General features: G+C 44.0%; 1 long non-coding RNA gene across 1 annotated transcript in view; it reads right to left on the bottom strand.

Moving 5' to 3' along the window:
* Positions 1–931: 931 nt before the first annotated feature.
* The window catches only part of LOC130355755 (uncharacterized), a 53247-nt gene continuing 36347 nt past the window's right edge, over positions 932–17831 (bottom strand). Inside the window, exon 3 of the long non-coding RNA XR_008888650.1 lies at positions 932–1603. This is a non-coding gene — a long non-coding RNA (uncharacterized LOC130355755). The remainder of the gene's footprint in view (positions 1604–17831) is intronic.

Genomic DNA, 17831 nt, shown 5'->3' with positions numbered 1-17831 from the left:
TGTGTGTAAATCTGTGTTGTCTAGGTAATGTGCATGTGTATGAATAAATGAAGTCAATAGCCCTGATTTACTAAAATCCGAGTGTTCTTTCTGGAGTGTTTTAGATTTCACTCCTCTTTTTCTGGGAACTGATTTACTAATGCGTCGCAAGTTTCGGTTCATTTTTTATTTATTTTTTGCACGGGAAAATGTATCGCAAATACTCCGGGTTAAAAGAAAAAAACTAAAAAACATGGGTATAGAATATAAATGAGCAATAGCATGTGCCAAACCAAACAAGCAAAACACAAGATTTGAGGGGAATTAAGCAACAAAATACAACAAAAAAAATGTAATGGACTTAGACCATCTAATATAGGAGTTTAACCCCCCCCCCCCCCCCCCCGCAAAAAAAAACAATAAATATATATATATATATATATATATATATATAATCAAGTAGAAGCGGCACACCAGTATATCAATGAAAGCGTGGGTTTATTCACACATCTGTGCAGAAAAGCTACGTTTCGGCTCAACAATAGAGCCTTTCTCAAGCATATCAAACATTGTACAAGTGTGTATATATATAGGCCCTTCAATTGAATACACAAATGAGGGGGGTGTGCCCAAACCAAAATCAAAACAAAGTAGAAAAATACTCAAATAGACCATCATCGGTCTCATGTATATGTGTTATAAATACAACGGTATACAATCATATATAGTGCTTACATATTATTCATACAATACAGTGATTCAATAGTGTACCGTGCATATAAACTCTAATAAATTCATCTGAGGTCTGGTTCAAGAGGCGGCGTTCACCTGTTGACAGCAGCGTGGATATCCAATCGGTGTCAACTACCGTTGAGAGCAGGGTGTTTGTACACAAACCCAGTACGCAGGTGCCGATTCACTACTTCCGGTCGTCGCCGGAAATCGTCACCAGTTGCCGGGTGAGTGATAATTCAGCGTAAGGTGTCCATATTTCCACAGCGCATGTGCCAATATTCTGTGCGCACATGCACACCAACAACTAAAGTACAGACGCCATGTTAAGTACTGGATAGTTTATGGGCAAGGTAAAGTACTGCGGATGACCATACCAACATATAATTATGGGCAAGAATCATTTTTAAATAAATATATCATATGTTAAACTCAAAAGGTATAGCATACTACTTTGTATATGGTTTGCGGCCATGGCTCATTTTGTAGGGGTCTGTCCTATGGACAGAAACCAGTGATATCGGCAGCCTAGTCTGACAACACTTTCATATCAGGTCTACAACCTGTTCTCAGGGAACCATCGCCGTGTTCTGGTCCCACAACTAGGACTCATTCACTATGTGGTTCCATATATAGTTCGTCAGTGCTGCCCACTGGGACATGCATAACCCCCATTATGCGCTCCCTAATACAATGTGATTAAATAAATAAATATCTTATGCCCTTTACTAAACTAGGTCATCCCCAATACTGTGCCCAGGATCCCATAAAGTTGCAATCATAAAATGGTGTGGGATGTTCGACATCCTAAATTACCCTGTACATTCAGCAGAATCCATATGGTGGTCACAGGTGTAACGCCGACTTGTCTCCGGACCCAGATGGTGAGTATCTAGAAATATAGAGAGGCATAGTGTAAGTGACAAATATAAAAGAATTCCCTAAAAAAGTTACAGCACCATTACTACGGAGTAGCTAACAAAACATATAAAAATAGGGGAACATCGCTGGCTCTGCAATTTCAAAGTTCCTAAAGAATCCCAGAAACGTAGAAGTACCTAATTAAAGGCACGAACAGGAAAATCTATATTAAGGCCATTTGGATGTAATGCATTTAATTTATCAATCCACATCACCTCTTTTTGTTTAAGAATTCTTTGTCTATTCCCTCCTCTTTTGGGCATGGGGACATATTCAATAATAGTGACTCTAAGCTGATTCACATTATGACCAAATTCTAGGAAGTGTCTTGGGATGGGTAGTTCCGTTTTTTTAGTCCTGATGGAAGATTTGTGATTGTTGAGTCTAGTCTTGCATGAATTGCTAGTTTCCCCTACATAGATTAAATTGCAGGGGCAAATAATCACATAAATCACATAATCTGTCTTACATGTAACATGATGCCTAATGTTGTATTTGTATTTGGTTTGAGGGTGGGTGAAACAATCACCCTTGATCATCAGTCTACAATTTTCACAACTGAGACAGGGGTAACATCCAGGTTTCAGTTGTGTGGCCAAATCATGTTTAACTGGAAAAATGTCTGATTTCACAACCTTGTCTCTCAAACTGGCTGATCGTCTATATGAGAGCAAAGGGAGAGTCTGAAGTTCTGGTACATTTGTATACGAGTGTGATATCACTGACCAATGTTTGTGAATAATCTGTGCCACCTCTTTGCTGTATCCATTGAAAGTGGAGATGAAGGGTATCCTATTTTGGTGTTCTACCCTGGGTGTTGTCTGTAGTAGTGTAGACCTATTTAATCCTCTTGCTTTTTCTTGTTGTTCCCTGATGAGTTTTTTAGGGTACCCTCTAGACATGAACTTATCTTCCATGTCACCTAATCTTTGTTCAAGATGTGTTGGGTCATCCACTATCCTTTTGACTCTTAAAAACTGACTGTATGGCAAGGAATGGACCATCCTTTTCGGATGTAGACTACTATAATGGAGTAAGCTGTTTCTGTCCGTGTCCTTCACATACAAGTCAGTTTTGAGTCTCCTTCCTGCTATATAAACCCAGGTATCTAAGAACTGTATGCCTTCCTTAGAATACACCATAGTAAATTTAATGTCCTGATCAATACAGTTGAGGAAATTAAAAAACTCACCCAACTGTGTCTCATCGCCACTCCAGATGGCAAAGATGTCATCTATGTATCTCCACCACTTCAGCACAAGGCTGAAGTGGTGGGACACATAGACCGACATCTCCTCCAACTCTGCCATAACCCTGTTGGCATAGGTTGGGGCCATAGTAGACCCCATGGCCGTACCTTTTAGTTGGATATAGAACCGGTCATCACATAAGAAATAATTACAAGTCAGGATGATTTCCACGAGTCCCAGAATGAACTCCCTACACTCATCCGAGTACCGGGAGTTCATCAAGGCCCTCCTCACACACTCCGGACCCCTATCATGGTTAATGCTAGTATACAAACTAGTAACATCAAAGGAGACTAGAATCACATTTTCAGGTAAAGTCACATCAGCTATCTTGTTAAAAAAATCCGTCGTGTCCTGTAGATACGACCGTGCTTTAATTGCATATTCCCTTAGTACCCGATCCACAAAAATTGCTGCTGGACTCAAGATAGACTCACGCCCTGAAACAATTGGACGTCCTGGAGGCCGTTGCAGATTCTTGTGGATCTTGGGCAAGATATATATGACCGGGGTCACCGGGTGGGACGGTAGTAGAAATCTGTGTAATTCGCTATCAATCACATCCAATGCGAATGCATGATCCACCATTGTCTTCAATCTACTGGTAATCATAATTTTAGGATCTACCATTGTACATTTGTATACGGACGTATCCTCAAGCTGTCTGTAAAGTTCTTCTAAATATAGGCTCCGGTCCATAATGACGACTGCCCCTCCCTTATCTGCAGGTTTTATGACTAAGTCTGCATTATGGACCAGGGACTCCCCACCACACTACTCCTCTACGTTTCTGCTTTAAACCATCTATGTCTTTGTTCACCAGCTCAGAAAATGTATCCACAGTCTGAGAATTGAGCTGGGGAACAAATTCACTTTTGTTGGAGAACCCCCAATGTTTTAAAGAGAGTTCACTCATGGTCTGTGGCTGCGGATCAAAAACATTAGTATTAAACCATACTTTTAGTTTGATGTTCCTACACAGAGCTGCTAAATCAGCATATAATTGTACCCAGTCCATCCCTGCTGTGGGGCAAAAAGACAATCCCTTGTTCAAAACAGTCATTTCAGTGGGTGTAAGTGTGTGGGAAGAGATATTTACCACTAAGTTCTTGTGCCCTTTATCCCCCGGTTGCTTCTCGTGGATGTCATTCTTTTGTTGTTGCTGCCGTCCTCGGCGGCCACCCCGTCTGATTCTTCTCCTGGTGTCCTGGTGTCCACAAGGAGTCCACAAGGAGGATAGCTGAAGTATTTCAGGGCAACTAGGGGAAGTAGTCCATCTGGTAAAGTCTTTTATAAGGTCACAGTAGTTTTGTCACTGGTTAACCCTAGTTAGTCCAGTATGAATCATTTCTATAGAAGAGGGCCTTCACAATTTGACTCACTGTGGTGAATAGACTTGAAAGACTTTTGGATGATGGTATTATGATTTTCTAAGGCATAGGTGATTATGACATGTGAGCCAAGCAGCACTGACTCTGGATAGAAGTTCACAAAGATCCCACTGTTGGCAGAAGAATTCTTGCATAGCTATTTTCTTTTCTGGCTAGACAATTCTCCCGCTTTGAGCAGGAACAGGATAATAGAGATGGATATTCTCTCATCATCGACTACAGAAAAATCCTGAAATGCCACAAGGTGCTGTGATCACCATGACTGACCTAAGTGGACTCAGGTTAGACTTTATAAACTGGGAACTGGATTTGGATATTTTCTGGCAGTGCCAGGACTAAGCTAACTTGCTTCACAGCAGGCTTTTCTTTCTGTAAGAAAACTATATATATTGAATAGTCCTAGACTGCTTCTGCTCACAAGGCCTAGCATAACTTATCTGCTCGCTAGTCTAAGCTGGACAGGACTGACCATGTTTGGTTCCAGTCCTCTGTGGAGAGAGGTATAATCCTACAAGGAATACCTCACTTGATGCAAAAAAAAAAAACCAAACACAAGAATAAATAGTGAAATAGAAATCTTTATTGACCACAAAAATAAATGACAAAAATCTGTAACCCGCATAGATCCCATAAAAATACATGAATATGTGATTGTAACATCCACGCTCTGGCCAGACAGCGCTCTGTTATGTCCCCACTGCCGGCAGGGCTGGGATTTGCATCGCGGGACGTGCCACATGCGAATCCCAGCCCGTCACTCACCTCCCTGTCCTTGCAGCCCCAGTGCGTGTGCCCCCACCTCCTAGGGCGTGCACGCACTGGAGCTCTCACTCTTAAAGGGCCAGTGCTCATTTATTCAAGTGTCTACACATGCACCCTGGTCCTTAAAGGGGTACTCCGCCCCTAGACATCTTATCCCCTATCCAAAGGATAGGGGATAAGATGTCAGATCGCTGCGGTCCCGCTGCTGGGGAGCCTCGGAATCGCCGCTGCGGCACTGCGCTATCATTACAGCACAGAGCGAGTTCGCTCTGTGCGTAATGATGGGCGATACAGGGGACGGAGCAGCGTGACGTCATGGCTCCGCCCCTCGTGACATCATGCCCCATCCCCTTAATGTAAGTCTATAGGAGGGGCGTGACGACTGCCACGCCCCCTCCCATAGACTTGCATTGAAAGGGGCGGGCCGTGACATCACAAGGGGCGGAGCCGTGACGTAACGATGCTCCGGCCCCTGTATTGCCCGTCATTACGTGCAGAGCGAACTCAGGGCTCCCCAGCAGGGGGACCGCGGCGATCTGACATCTGACCTGTTCCTTGCCACCTTCCTATCCTGCACCTGTGTTCCTGCCCTGACCTACTGCCATCTTGTCACATCCTGCCAGTCTCCTTCTGTGCCACGCCACCTCCCACTTCTGGGGTGCCTTTGCCAGAAGTCTCAGATCTTCCCACCGTCGTGGCTCAGCAGTCGCGGCAGTAAGCTCGTCAAGTGCAACAGCTGAATCAACTCTCAGCCATGGTGCAACAGCTCCTTGCCACTCAGCAGCAACAACAGCAATGGCAGCAGCCACCTGTTCCTGAGCCTCCTCCTTTGTCTGCAGCTTCTCCTGGGACCAAGCTTAATTTGTCCTTCCCTTCTAAGTATGACAGAGATCCCAAGCTGTGTAGAGGCTTTGTGACACAGTGTTCTCTCTATCTAGAACTCATGGCGGATCTGTTCCCAATGGAGCGTGCTAAAGTGGCATTTGTGTTCAGTCTACTGTCTGGAAAAGCTTTGGCGTGGGCTCCTCCTCTCTGGGATCGTAGAGATCCGGTTTCCTTGAACTTGTCAGCCTTCCTTGCAGAATTCTGCAATGCATTTAAAGAACCCGCGAGAGCCTCCTTTGCTGAGACGGCTCTACTGAACCTCTGCCAAGGGAACTCCTCCGTTGGCGACTGTACGGTTCAGTTTCGCACTCCTGCCTCTGAACTTTCTTGGAACGATGAGGCCTTGTGTGCTACCTTTAAAAAAGGACTTTCCTCTAAAATCAAGGATGCTTTCACTGCACGAGATTCTCCGACTAACCTGAGCGAACTTATCCATTTAGCCACTCGAATAAATGTGCGTTTTGCTGAGAGGCAGGAAGAACTTCCTTTGGAAAAAGAATTCGCCCGAACACAGCGATTACCTTGTCTGGCACCCGTGTTCCAACATCCATCTCTACTGTCTACTTTGACTTCTGCTGAAGAGGCTATGGAAGTGGACTATTTTCACTCAACGCAGCAGGAAAAATCCAGTCGATGCAATGAGAATTTGTGTCTATATTGTGCCAGTCCAGAGCACTTTCTCAAAGACTGTTCTATACATCCCCCGCGTCCGGGAGAACGCTCTCAACTTGGACACGTAGGAGTGACTTCCCTAAATGTTAATATTATCTCTCCTAGCTTGACCACCCCGGTTCAAGTATTTTCCTCTGCCAAGTCATCTTTTATCGCTTCTGCGCTTTTGGACTCCAGTTCCGCTGGTAACTTCATTGGTCCCTTCCAGGTCCATAAACACCGTCTTCCATTGTCTCGTCTTGCCAAGCCCTTCTACATCTCTTCTGTTAATGAAAAGGAAGGATTGTCCGGCACCAGGTATGCTCTAAAAGATCACTTTTATTCATGCCATAGCAAGGAATCAGACATCACAGGACTGTGGTAATCTGACGCGTTTCGCTCTCTCTTGAGCTTAAACGTAGACTCTAGACGTCTACGTTTAAGTTCAAGAGAGAGCGAAACGCGTCAGATTACCACAGTCCTGTGATGTCTGTTTCTTTGCTATGGCATGAATAAAAGTGATCTTTTAGGGCATACCTGGTGCCGGACAATCCTTCCTTTTCATACGCTGTTGAAGCCGGGGCGGGACCGGCGGGTCCGTGGAAGCACAGGTGTGTTGGGGATCTGCCTCCGAAGGTGAGCGGACACTGTTGCATTTGGACTCTTCTTTTAATGGACAAAATCTGAACTGTAAGGTGCAATTTTGCACGGAACCCTCCATGATGCAAGTAGGAAATTTGCATAAGGAAAAAATTGAGTTCTATGTGCTATACTTCGGAGCTTCTTCTTGGTCTTCCTTGGCTTCAAAGTCATTCTGCTTGACTGGAAATCTGGTGAAATCTGGTGAAATCACTTGTTGGGGACAATATTGCCAAGATCTCTGTCTTGTTCCCCCTGTGATATCTTCTGTGCCTGTTAAACTCAGACATAACGTCTTGAATTGGGGACATTCTTACTTACCAGTTGGTCACATTAGAAGACGGGAGACTCCACGACAGAGGCCTGCAAGTCCCTTGGTCTCATGTAGTGGGGAACTTTTTGAGCTGAAAAGAAGAGGGGGAGACTGTAATATCCGCTCTCCGGCCAGACATGCTGGCCGTGAGCACTCCGTCATGTCCCTGATGCCGGTGGGGCTGGGATTCGCATCACGGGACGCGCCCGCATGTGAATCCCAGCCGGTCCCTCACCTCCCTGTCCTCGCAGCCCCGGTGCGCGTACCCCCGCCTCCTAGGGCGCGCACGCGCCTGAGCTCTCACTCTTAAAGGGCCAGTGCTCATTTAGTCAAGTGTCTACACCTGCACCCTGGTCTTTAAATATCAGCTCCTCCCTTGGTTCTCTGCCAGATCTTTGGTTGTCTATTGCCATAGTGAAAGTTCTGTGTCTCTGTTACTGTGTACCTTTTCCTTGCTACCTTCCTACCCTGCACCTGTGTTCCTGCCCTGACCTACTGCCATCTTGCCACGTCCTGCCAGTCTCCTTCTGTGCTACGCCACCTCCCAGCTACCTGTGTGCACAAGTCGTGCCAGGGGTAGTGACCTGGGTGCTGCCTGCCGCAGCAAGACTGTCCCGCTTTGCGGCGGGCTCTTGTGAAAACCAGCGGCACCTTAGACTCCGCTCCCTGGCACAGCTCATGTCATCATCCACACAGGCCCAGACAATCCACCACCTGCCGTAACAATAACAGTGGTGACCCACGGTGAATGGCGGGACCACAGGGTGTAGCGGTTTAGGTGGAGTGGCCAAATGGTATTAACCCGCGGGGCAAGGTGTTGTTCACCCCTAACGTTCGTGATGCCAGAGTGGTTTTTGGGGAACGGAACCACACGAACAATATATTCCAATGGCTAGGTAGTGTAAGGAGAGTCCACAACCAGTTATGGTTTAACGGAGGCTTTACTGGTATTATCTTCACAGCTAGGCCAGATTCCCAGAGAGGTGGCTAGGAACACAGAAGAACCTCACAGCTTGCTGGGACCAATTAGACTTGTAATAGACTTTAGATAATTATCTTGAGGCTTGACTTTAGACTGGACTTGACTATGGGTAGTGACATCAGACATACAGTAGACTTTTGATTTACTGGAATGACTGTAGCTTTGCAGGCCTTCCAGGTGCTGATCACTAGCACTGAGGTATCTGGTGTTTGCTGGTTCTCAGTAAAGACTGATGGTCCAAGAGATAGAGAATTGTAATGGCCGGTTTGTAATGGCCGGCCCCTTATATAGAGGGGGACTGAGCCAAAGCCCATTGGTCAAGCTGCAGGTCAAGTGTTAAACTGGTGCCCTCTGGGTAACATCATGTGACAACATAACATAACATGTGACATTCCACAGGTCATTCAGACATCTCACAGGTCCTTTAGACTAGCTATACATTAATGCACTGACTATAATCCTATGACAATAAATGACACTGAGCAAACATGTCACTGAGGGACTCAACCTGACAGGGCCTAAGGGTAGTACAGAACTGGGACATTACAAATGCACAAGATGTTTAAAAATAAATAGGAGGGGGAACACAACCTGGACAAAGCAGGTCAGTGAAACGCGTTAGAGGGTGAGGCGGGGGAACGCGAGTGACCATCCGAAATCACTAGCACTTGTAAGTCACTGTTTACATATGGGAATGTGTGAATTTTTTTCCTATGGCAGCTTTTTGCGGGGCATGATTATACTACAGACTGTTTGATAGACTGTCACTTTCATTAAATGTCCCCCATTTTCTGTCTCAAGTTCACCTAGACTACTGCATTTTCCCTGTATAGAGTTTACATGAATTATATCCCTTTACTTGAATACTAGATTGCTAGTTATTTAGTGCAATATTATAGACATCCTATTTGGTATGACTAATGGCTGGTCACCCTTGTGTTCCCCCTCCTATGTATTTTTAAATGTTTTGTGCATTCATGTTTTTATGGGATCTGTGTGGGGTACTGATTTTTGTCATTTATTTTTGTAGTCAATAAAGATTTCTATTTCACTATTTATTCTTGTATTTTTTTGCAGAAAGTGAGGTTTTCTTTGTAGGATTATACATATTTTTTTTGGGTCTCACATAGTGGGTTGTATATACAATTGGTCACTATATTTGCAGGTTTACTCTGTGGAGAGAAGGTTAGACTTAAGACACTCGGAGCTTTCTAGCAGCTTTAAAAAGAAGCTTGGCTGAGGGAAGGTCATATGACCAAAACCCACATGTGATCCACCAGTGGTAGCAGTACATTAAAAGTATTAACTCTATAAAATCCTAATAATTTAGTGAATGCAGAAATAGCATTGCAACAGACATAATGACAGGTTATTCATGTTAGAATCATGATATCCAGACAAATATTATTGGAGAAACCACAACCTAAGACTTGTAGCTGGGAGATAGACAACAGGACACTGCATATACACCATACTACATATGTACTGGTTTTATTGCTAGGGGGCTGCGGGGGTTGTGGATGGGCACACCCTGACCCAGGTGTGCCCATCCATCTGTGACTCACTGCATGTGCAGCCTGCAGTTATCCCGCAACCGTGCACTCCCACAGAATATTCAATGATCAAATACTGGACTGTAAACTTGTCTTAGTCCCATCATCATCCAGATGGACCGTACCGTGGACCACCAGAGTGTCATGGGTTACTTTGTGGTGGAGCTGCTGCTCTGCTAAGGCGTTGACATTCCTTACCTTGACCTAGTGTCAGTCTTAGCATATCTAAATTAAAGAGCAGCACAGCAGCAGCAGTGAACCCGCAAGGCAGAGCGAGGGGTGCACCATGCATGGTGAATCAGTTACCCCATTTGACTGGGAGTTCAGAGAGAACAATATACAATGAGGGGAGGGGAGATGGGTATAGGCCCGAGCCACAGTATATAATGAGGTGAGGGTGGGTATAGGCCTTAGACACAGTATATCATGAAGGGGATGGGTATAGGCCTAAGACACAGTCTATAATAAAGGGTGGGTGGGTTTAGGCCAAAGGCACAGTGTATAATTTGGGGGGGGGGGGGGTTATAGGCCTGAATCACAGTATATAATTGGGAGGGGGGTAGGTTTAATGAACCGTATACAAATACAGTGTGGGAAGGGGTATAGGCCTGAGGCACGGTATGCAAATAATAGGGGGGGGGGGGGGTGCGGTCAGCCTGATTTATGTGGGGACATATATTTAATTTCTCTATGGGGCACATATTGGTAGTATTATATTGAGAGGCAACAGTTTGTGGCAGTATTATAGTATCTCAGTGTTATATGGCTAAAAATGTACTTGTGAGTGGTGGATAACATTTTTTACTGCACCTGGTGGTGCCAACGCTAGCAACTCTTTCATCAAAGATTGGGGAATTTGTGCCTTGGTATCTGAATGAGGACTGCCCAAATAATGAGGGAACGCTGGTTGACCGTATTGAAGTAAACCTGTCAGCTGATACATAATTGCTAATACAAATACTATCTATAGATCCTTCCCTGGATATCTATTGATACAGCATTGGAACTCTGCCAGTGCTGCAGAATGACTTCACACCAATGTGGCACACAAGAGGAAGTCTTTCACATCCAGCTAGGCCAAGAAAACCTTGTATGACAGGAAAGACCAAAAAGAGGAAAAAATAACTCTTTCAACAAAGAGTTTCCTCATACATCCATGATTTAACTATTTGGAAATTCAAGACAAAACAAAAGCCACACATGAGAAATAGTATCATATAACGCAGAGACTTGTGTGGAAGAGAATTTGTAAAGTACACATATTGTAAAGCCAATGAAGTCCCAAAATTTACCAGGAATTTAAGGTTAAAGAAATTATGTGTAGAATATTTTTTCCACTGGGAAAGCATTGATGGAAATGAAAATGTAATAAAAAATTTGTGCAACGTACTAGTTACTAACCTTGTTTTCTAGCCAGTAGGAAGGAAGTTTTTATTTTTTTAATACAATATATGCAAAATAACTTAATAATAATAATAAGAAAAAATAAGCTAGTTGCAGCAACTTTCCTTTTTTTATAGCTGGTGTCAGATGTCTGATGTGATGACAAGCACCGTGAGAAAGGGACAATTTTACTGCCGGGGAGTGGACTGGTGCTATCATAGGGAGCACCCTCCCTGTCAAAGACGGTAATCTGTGCTTGTCATAGGAGCTTTCTGCAGTAATTAGACCTAGCTAAAACCTATGTATTCATATATATTGTACAGTATATTACACAAGTTGCCCCCTTAAAGGTCTTTTTACACAGGGCAATTTTTGGGTGAATAAGTATCCCAAGGAATGCTTTTTTCTGATGCAGCGATTAATGATAAAGGGGCTCTAAGTTTCAGAATGTTTATACATTTTTTACACCGCAGTAACAATGGATTTGACCTAACATACATTGTGTCAGCTGCCAATATGTACACTCCACGTACCGGTAGCTGGCTGGCCCACACCATTGGATATATTACTGGAGCCTACAATACCATTGACTGAACCCTAATAAAAGATTGAGTAAGAGGTACATTGTACCAACACTCTGCATGAATATTAGCTGCGACACATAGTGTTGAAACGGCCCTGTGCTATCCGGGTTAATACAACTACTTTACCATTTACAGCGCCGCTGAGCGCCATTACTTACCATTCCAGAGGATTTATGTGTATGCCATTACCCATTCCCTCTATACAGTGGGCAGCGCGACCTCCAAGACACACAGTGTTTGTACGGCCTGGTGCCATCCAGACCAGCAGGTTGCAGGGGCACGAAGTAATCGTATTTACAGCGCTGCCGAATGCTACTTCTGTCACTACAGCGCTGCCAAGTGCTTCTACCTACAGTGCTGCCGAGCACTCACAACCTATCTCATTGAACATATTGAAGAACAAGCTTCTTCTGACACTATCTTGGGTGTACATTGTTTTATTGCTCCCTTATTGTAAACCTTTCCTTTTATATATATATATATATATATATATATATATATATATATATATATATACTATTATTGGTTGGGTGTCTATTTTATGTAATTTTTACATGTATTAACAAATGGTGATTATTTAAGACTGCTGGTTACACCAATTCATTTCAGTTACTTCATATTTCATCCTATTATTTTTATTTTATTTTTATTACTTTTATTTTAGTCCATACAACACATCCCTACACTAAACTGTACCTAGAGGACCTGTTTTATTAATTGATTTCAATTTATTCTTGTATACTGTATTTGCAAGAGAATAGGATGGAGTCTGATCACTACAGTTCATCAAATTAGGCGGCTGGTGCTGGAGTTCAGTCAAATAAACGGATTAAACTCATAAGTGGCTTGGGGTCAGTTCACATTATGTGCAGTTTTGATCTGTTTTTAGACAAGTTTAGAGGACTTGTATTTTAATGTGAAAGGTAGACTATGATTAAGAAGACAATGTTCAAAACATGTCGGATTCTTTAGAACTACTATGGATTTGTACATTGTGAATCAAGTATATGGACCACATGAGCTAGCACTCTTTTTACTTATGGGATTAGATCTGGCATGCTCAGGCAGTCTAGAGGGGGAGATTTATCAAAACCTGTGCAAAGGGAAAGTTGCCCAGTTGCCCATAGCAACTTGCTTCTTTCATTTTGCAGAGGCCTTGTTAAAAATAAAGCAAGCTGATTGGTTGCTATGGACAACTGGGCAACTTTTCCTATGGACAGGTTTTGATAAATCCCCCCATCTGTGCTCCGAGGCAGGGAATGAATTGTTGTAGGTGGGGGTGAGCTAAAGCTCTTTCTCTGTGCAGAGCACTCCTCACACCTCTAATTATGCTCTCTCCCAATTCACTCTAAACTGAACTAAACCAGATTCCTTCCCTATAGCTTAAAGGGATGCTGGGTTAGGCTGGGTTCACACCATGTCTTGTTAAAGGCGGTTCCCGTATACGGCTGGGAGGAGGGGGCGGGGCTTAATCGCGGCGCCCGCACTCAGCCGTATTCAGGAAACGTATTTAATGTCTGTCTATGAGCCGACCGGAGTGAATCGCAGCCTCCGGTCGGCTTCGTTTTCGGCTGTATGCGGTTTCCCGACCGTAGGCAAAAACGCGGTGGACCAAGTTTTTGCCTGCGGTCGGGAAACCGCATACGGCCGAAAATTACATACATTGAATACGGTTCCCGAATACGGCTGAGTGCGGGCACCCTCCTCCCAGCCGTATACGGTAACCGTATTTAACAAAACATGGTGTGAAACCAGCCTTACAGAGGCTCCAGCCAAACACCAGTATGTTCTGCAATGTATATGGTGCAGTGTTTGTAAATGGGGTCCACTTGCATGCACTTATAAGGTTTCAACATTAGGCGTCACCATACTGTAATACCATAATTACAGGATACTTACATATGACTAGCATATGGTAAAACACATTGGAAATCACATGGCAATGGTCATGGAAAAAAAAACATAGTAACTACAATGCAACATACCACTACCAACATAATATTGAAAAATAGGATCTGTACTGGATACTGTACATCCATGAATGACACTGAATTTCTTCCACTAAACAAATGTAATATCGCTATTCAATACCAACATTATTCATAGGGGGGAGATTTATCAAAACCTGTGCGGAGGAAAACTTGCTCAGTGTCCCATAGCAACCAATCAGATTGCTTCTTTCATTTTTAAGAAGGCCTCTGCAAAATGAAACAAGCAATCTGATTGGTTGCCATGGGCAACTGGACAACTTTTCCTCTGCACAGGTTTTGATAAATTTCCCCCATACTGTATAAATTCACTATGTTTCAGAATATGTAATCAGATGTTTGGTTTTATTAGAGTGAATTGTTTCTTTAAAAAAAAAAAAAAAAAAAATTTTAACACTTGGAGTAAATGTAAGAAACTCTTAGTCAGGGCGTCAGTGCGACATAGCATTTGACTTGGTGACAAAATAAGTCAAATTTCATTTGCACCTCCCGCTTGCAGATTTTATGGCAGACAGGAGGCTAGTATCAAATGCACATTCTTCCTTTATTCAGCTAAATAGCAGAAAGAAACATGCAATGTAACTTAGCAACACTGAAGAAAAAATGTACAGTCCAGGTATCAACCCCCCTGCACCTCCCCCTTTCATATCCATCCAATCCTGTATCTGGATGCTCCATATAAACTGGCTCCGAGCCCGCCTCCTCCTCTTTCTTTCTGCTCAGTAGCAGCATACAGATAAGTAGATAACTCTTGTGTGTGGGGACGTTTGTGGTACCCCATATATTTGGTCCCTGTGCCCCTTGCTGTCTATCCAATAGTGCTATTCATATTTTCTATTCATATAATTTTATTCATATCTTCTGTCTGCTTTTCTGCAGTCAGACTTTCTTCTTCCTCTCTCTGTTTAAGCTTTCTGTGGCAGACCCGGAGCTGGTACTATAGGCCCTGGGTCTGCTTTGCTCTGTGAACTCTTTTCTAGTTTTTTCCGCCCTTTGTCTATTCCTGGCCATTTCCCCGGCCTCCGTTTGTCTCCCCGTTCCTTACCTTACTTCTGGGCGGGCGTCCGCCATTGCGGTGACGTCAGCCTTCTTCTCCTTGGCTCTGTTCTTTCATTCTCACACATCTGCCTGTGCTCTCGCATGCGCACGGCTCTACACAGCTCAGCAGTGCGGCGGGCATCGCAAGATTTTGGGCAGCTTCACGGCCATTCCCGCTGACAGTGGCCGTGTGTCCTCTGTGCGCAGCACGGAGGATTTCCCCTGGCCCCTACAGTGGGCTGATATGCATGATGACAGGCATTTATCAAGCGATTTAGTAAAAAAATTTTTACTAAAAATGTCGCACAAATCTCGCACCTGCGACTACGCGATTTTTCGTGCGACATTTTGACTGGAAACCGAGAAAAGCAAGTTTTCCAAAACTTAACTATGTAGTAATAATTTTAAAATGGACTACGGGTAGTCTGGTATTTATTAACTGCGACAGTCGCAACTGCGCAAAAAAAAAGGTTAAAAATTGACTAAATTTACTCCAGCTCAAACATGGAGCAGAAAAAGCTACTACCAAAGAAAAAAAAGAAAAAATTGCTTACGTGAAAGAAAATTATCAACAGGCAGAAACCAGTTGATAAATAAGTCACACATAAGCAAAAAAAAGAGTTAAGAAAAAAGTACTAAAAAAAGGAATACATAAGCAAACATTGATAAATGTCCCTCATAGTCTTGCTACCCTGCATTGTTTTATATATTCTGGCCAGGTTTAGGCATTCCCCCTTCGTTGTCTGCACTACTGGTGCTCATTCGACTCTTAGGGGGACATAGATATCTGTGGGTATTAGTTATCACTGCCCCTTTTCAGAGCACTGGCATAAGTAGTATGGAGTGTTATTAAAGTGTATACACCTGCACATTCATTTAACACTATTTTCCCTGTCTGTGTTTTTTCTCCACAGCCCCAAGGTGTTTCCTGGTAGTTCTACTCTGTGCTCTATTCCCTTGCACTATGTCTGATACCAAAAATGATATGACCATGGGGGATGGCCTCGTTTCCGTGCAGGAACCTGGACTACTGTCGGCATACAAGGTGCAGCACCTAGTCAATAGGTCAGTGCATTCGGCCTTGGCCTCGGCGATGGCCGCTATGAATGAGACCATTTGTAGATCAGTGTCAAATGTGGCCTCAGGAAAGGTTGTATGTGTTTCCGCCCTTCACCATGATCCCCAGGGTTCTGTGGCAGACAGAATCGCAAAAATCAACGCTGGTGCTGGTCACTCCATGGTGGCCGACACAGGCTTGGTTTCCCCAGATTCTATGAATGACCATAGACTATCCGAGGCTGTGTCCAATTTTTCCCTCGCTCCTGCGGGGTCCGATGGACGAATTTCATCCGTTGGTTCATCCTTTGATTACTTGGCTGATCTCGGGACACCGACATCTGACATCTGATAGAGGCTCGAGACCTCATCCGAGAGGCATGGGCCCCGGGCACCAGATCGGCTTACCGATCTGCCTGGACATTATGGGTTCATTGGTGCGACAGATGACCCCTGTGCGACATTGGTGTGATAGATGGATCCCGTTCAGGCTCCTTTATCAGGCATCGTGAACTTTCTGTCGGAGGCTTTTTAGGCCGGGAAGGCTTATAGAACTATCATTGTCTATAGGTCGGCAATTTCGGTCCACCATGCTCTTGTGGACGGATTGGCGGTTGGTCAGCATCCATTGATCTGTTGGCAGTTGCGAGGTGTTCGATTTCGTCGACCACTTGGGATGTGTCGCTTGTCCTACGCATGTTCTCCACATGGGAAGACGACTTATATGACGACTTGCCCCTTAGGTTGTTGTCATATAAGTTGACAACTTTATTGTGCTTGGTCTCCATTAAACGTGTCTCGGATGTCCGTGCGTTGGACATTTCTAGGAGACAATTTACCCCTCATGGGGTCGTATTTAATATTTGTCGACGTAAAAAGACTCAACTTTGTTCGGTGTTTTATCCGTTTTTTCTGGATCACCCTAAACTTTGTGTGGTTCGCTGTGTGAATTCTTATGAGACTAGGATGGCATCACTACGTCCTTCACGTTTTTCTGCAGTTGTTGGTATCATTTTGTTCTCCCCATAGGCCAGTTTCTACCCTGACGCTGTCTCGTTGGGTGAAACAGGCGATGGCATTGGCGGTTGTCGATGTTTCTGCTTTCAGAGCGCACTCTACTAGAGGCGCTATGGCCACTAAAGTGGCTCAATCTGGAGGCTCGCTTTCGGATATTTTGAAGGCAGCAGATTGGTCCTCAGAGAATACATTTCGGACCTTTTATTTTCGACCATTCTCTCATGTTTCTATGGTTGTTTTATGATGCTGTCTGTGTTTTTCGTATATCTGTGTTCGTGCTTTGAACTTGCATTTGATACAAGCCTCCTGCCTGCCATAAATTTTAGGATTTTCCTAGTTATTATGACAGCAAATATAGATTTCATAAAGACAGGAGGCAAGTATCAGCCCTCCCTATTCCCATCCCTATTATGGTTTTATCTTTTCAGGATACTGACGTGACTGTCTGGATGGAGTGCAGTCTCTTTGCTGAGTTCATCGGCTGATTCTGGAATACCGATCTGCGATATCTTCGCCAGTTTTGGGAAGGTTTCCTTAGTTCCGGTTGTTCGTTGACATTCGGAGGGTTTCAAGTTTCCGGTTGTGGGTGTTTCCTACGTCGTATTGCTGAGTCCGGTTACTGATCGGCATAAAGAAAGAGGAGGAGGCGGGCTCGGAGCCAGTTTATATGGAGCATCCAGAGTCAGGATTGGAAAGTGGGAGGTGCA

The sequence above is a fragment of the Hyla sarda genome, chromosome 2, assembly GCF_029499605.1.
Source record: "Hyla sarda isolate aHylSar1 chromosome 2, aHylSar1.hap1, whole genome shotgun sequence".
NCBI lineage: Eukaryota > Metazoa > Chordata > Amphibia > Anura > Hylidae > Hyla > Hyla sarda.
The sequence above is the reverse complement of the archived record's forward strand: the minus strand, read 5'-3'. Positions and strand labels throughout refer to the sequence as shown.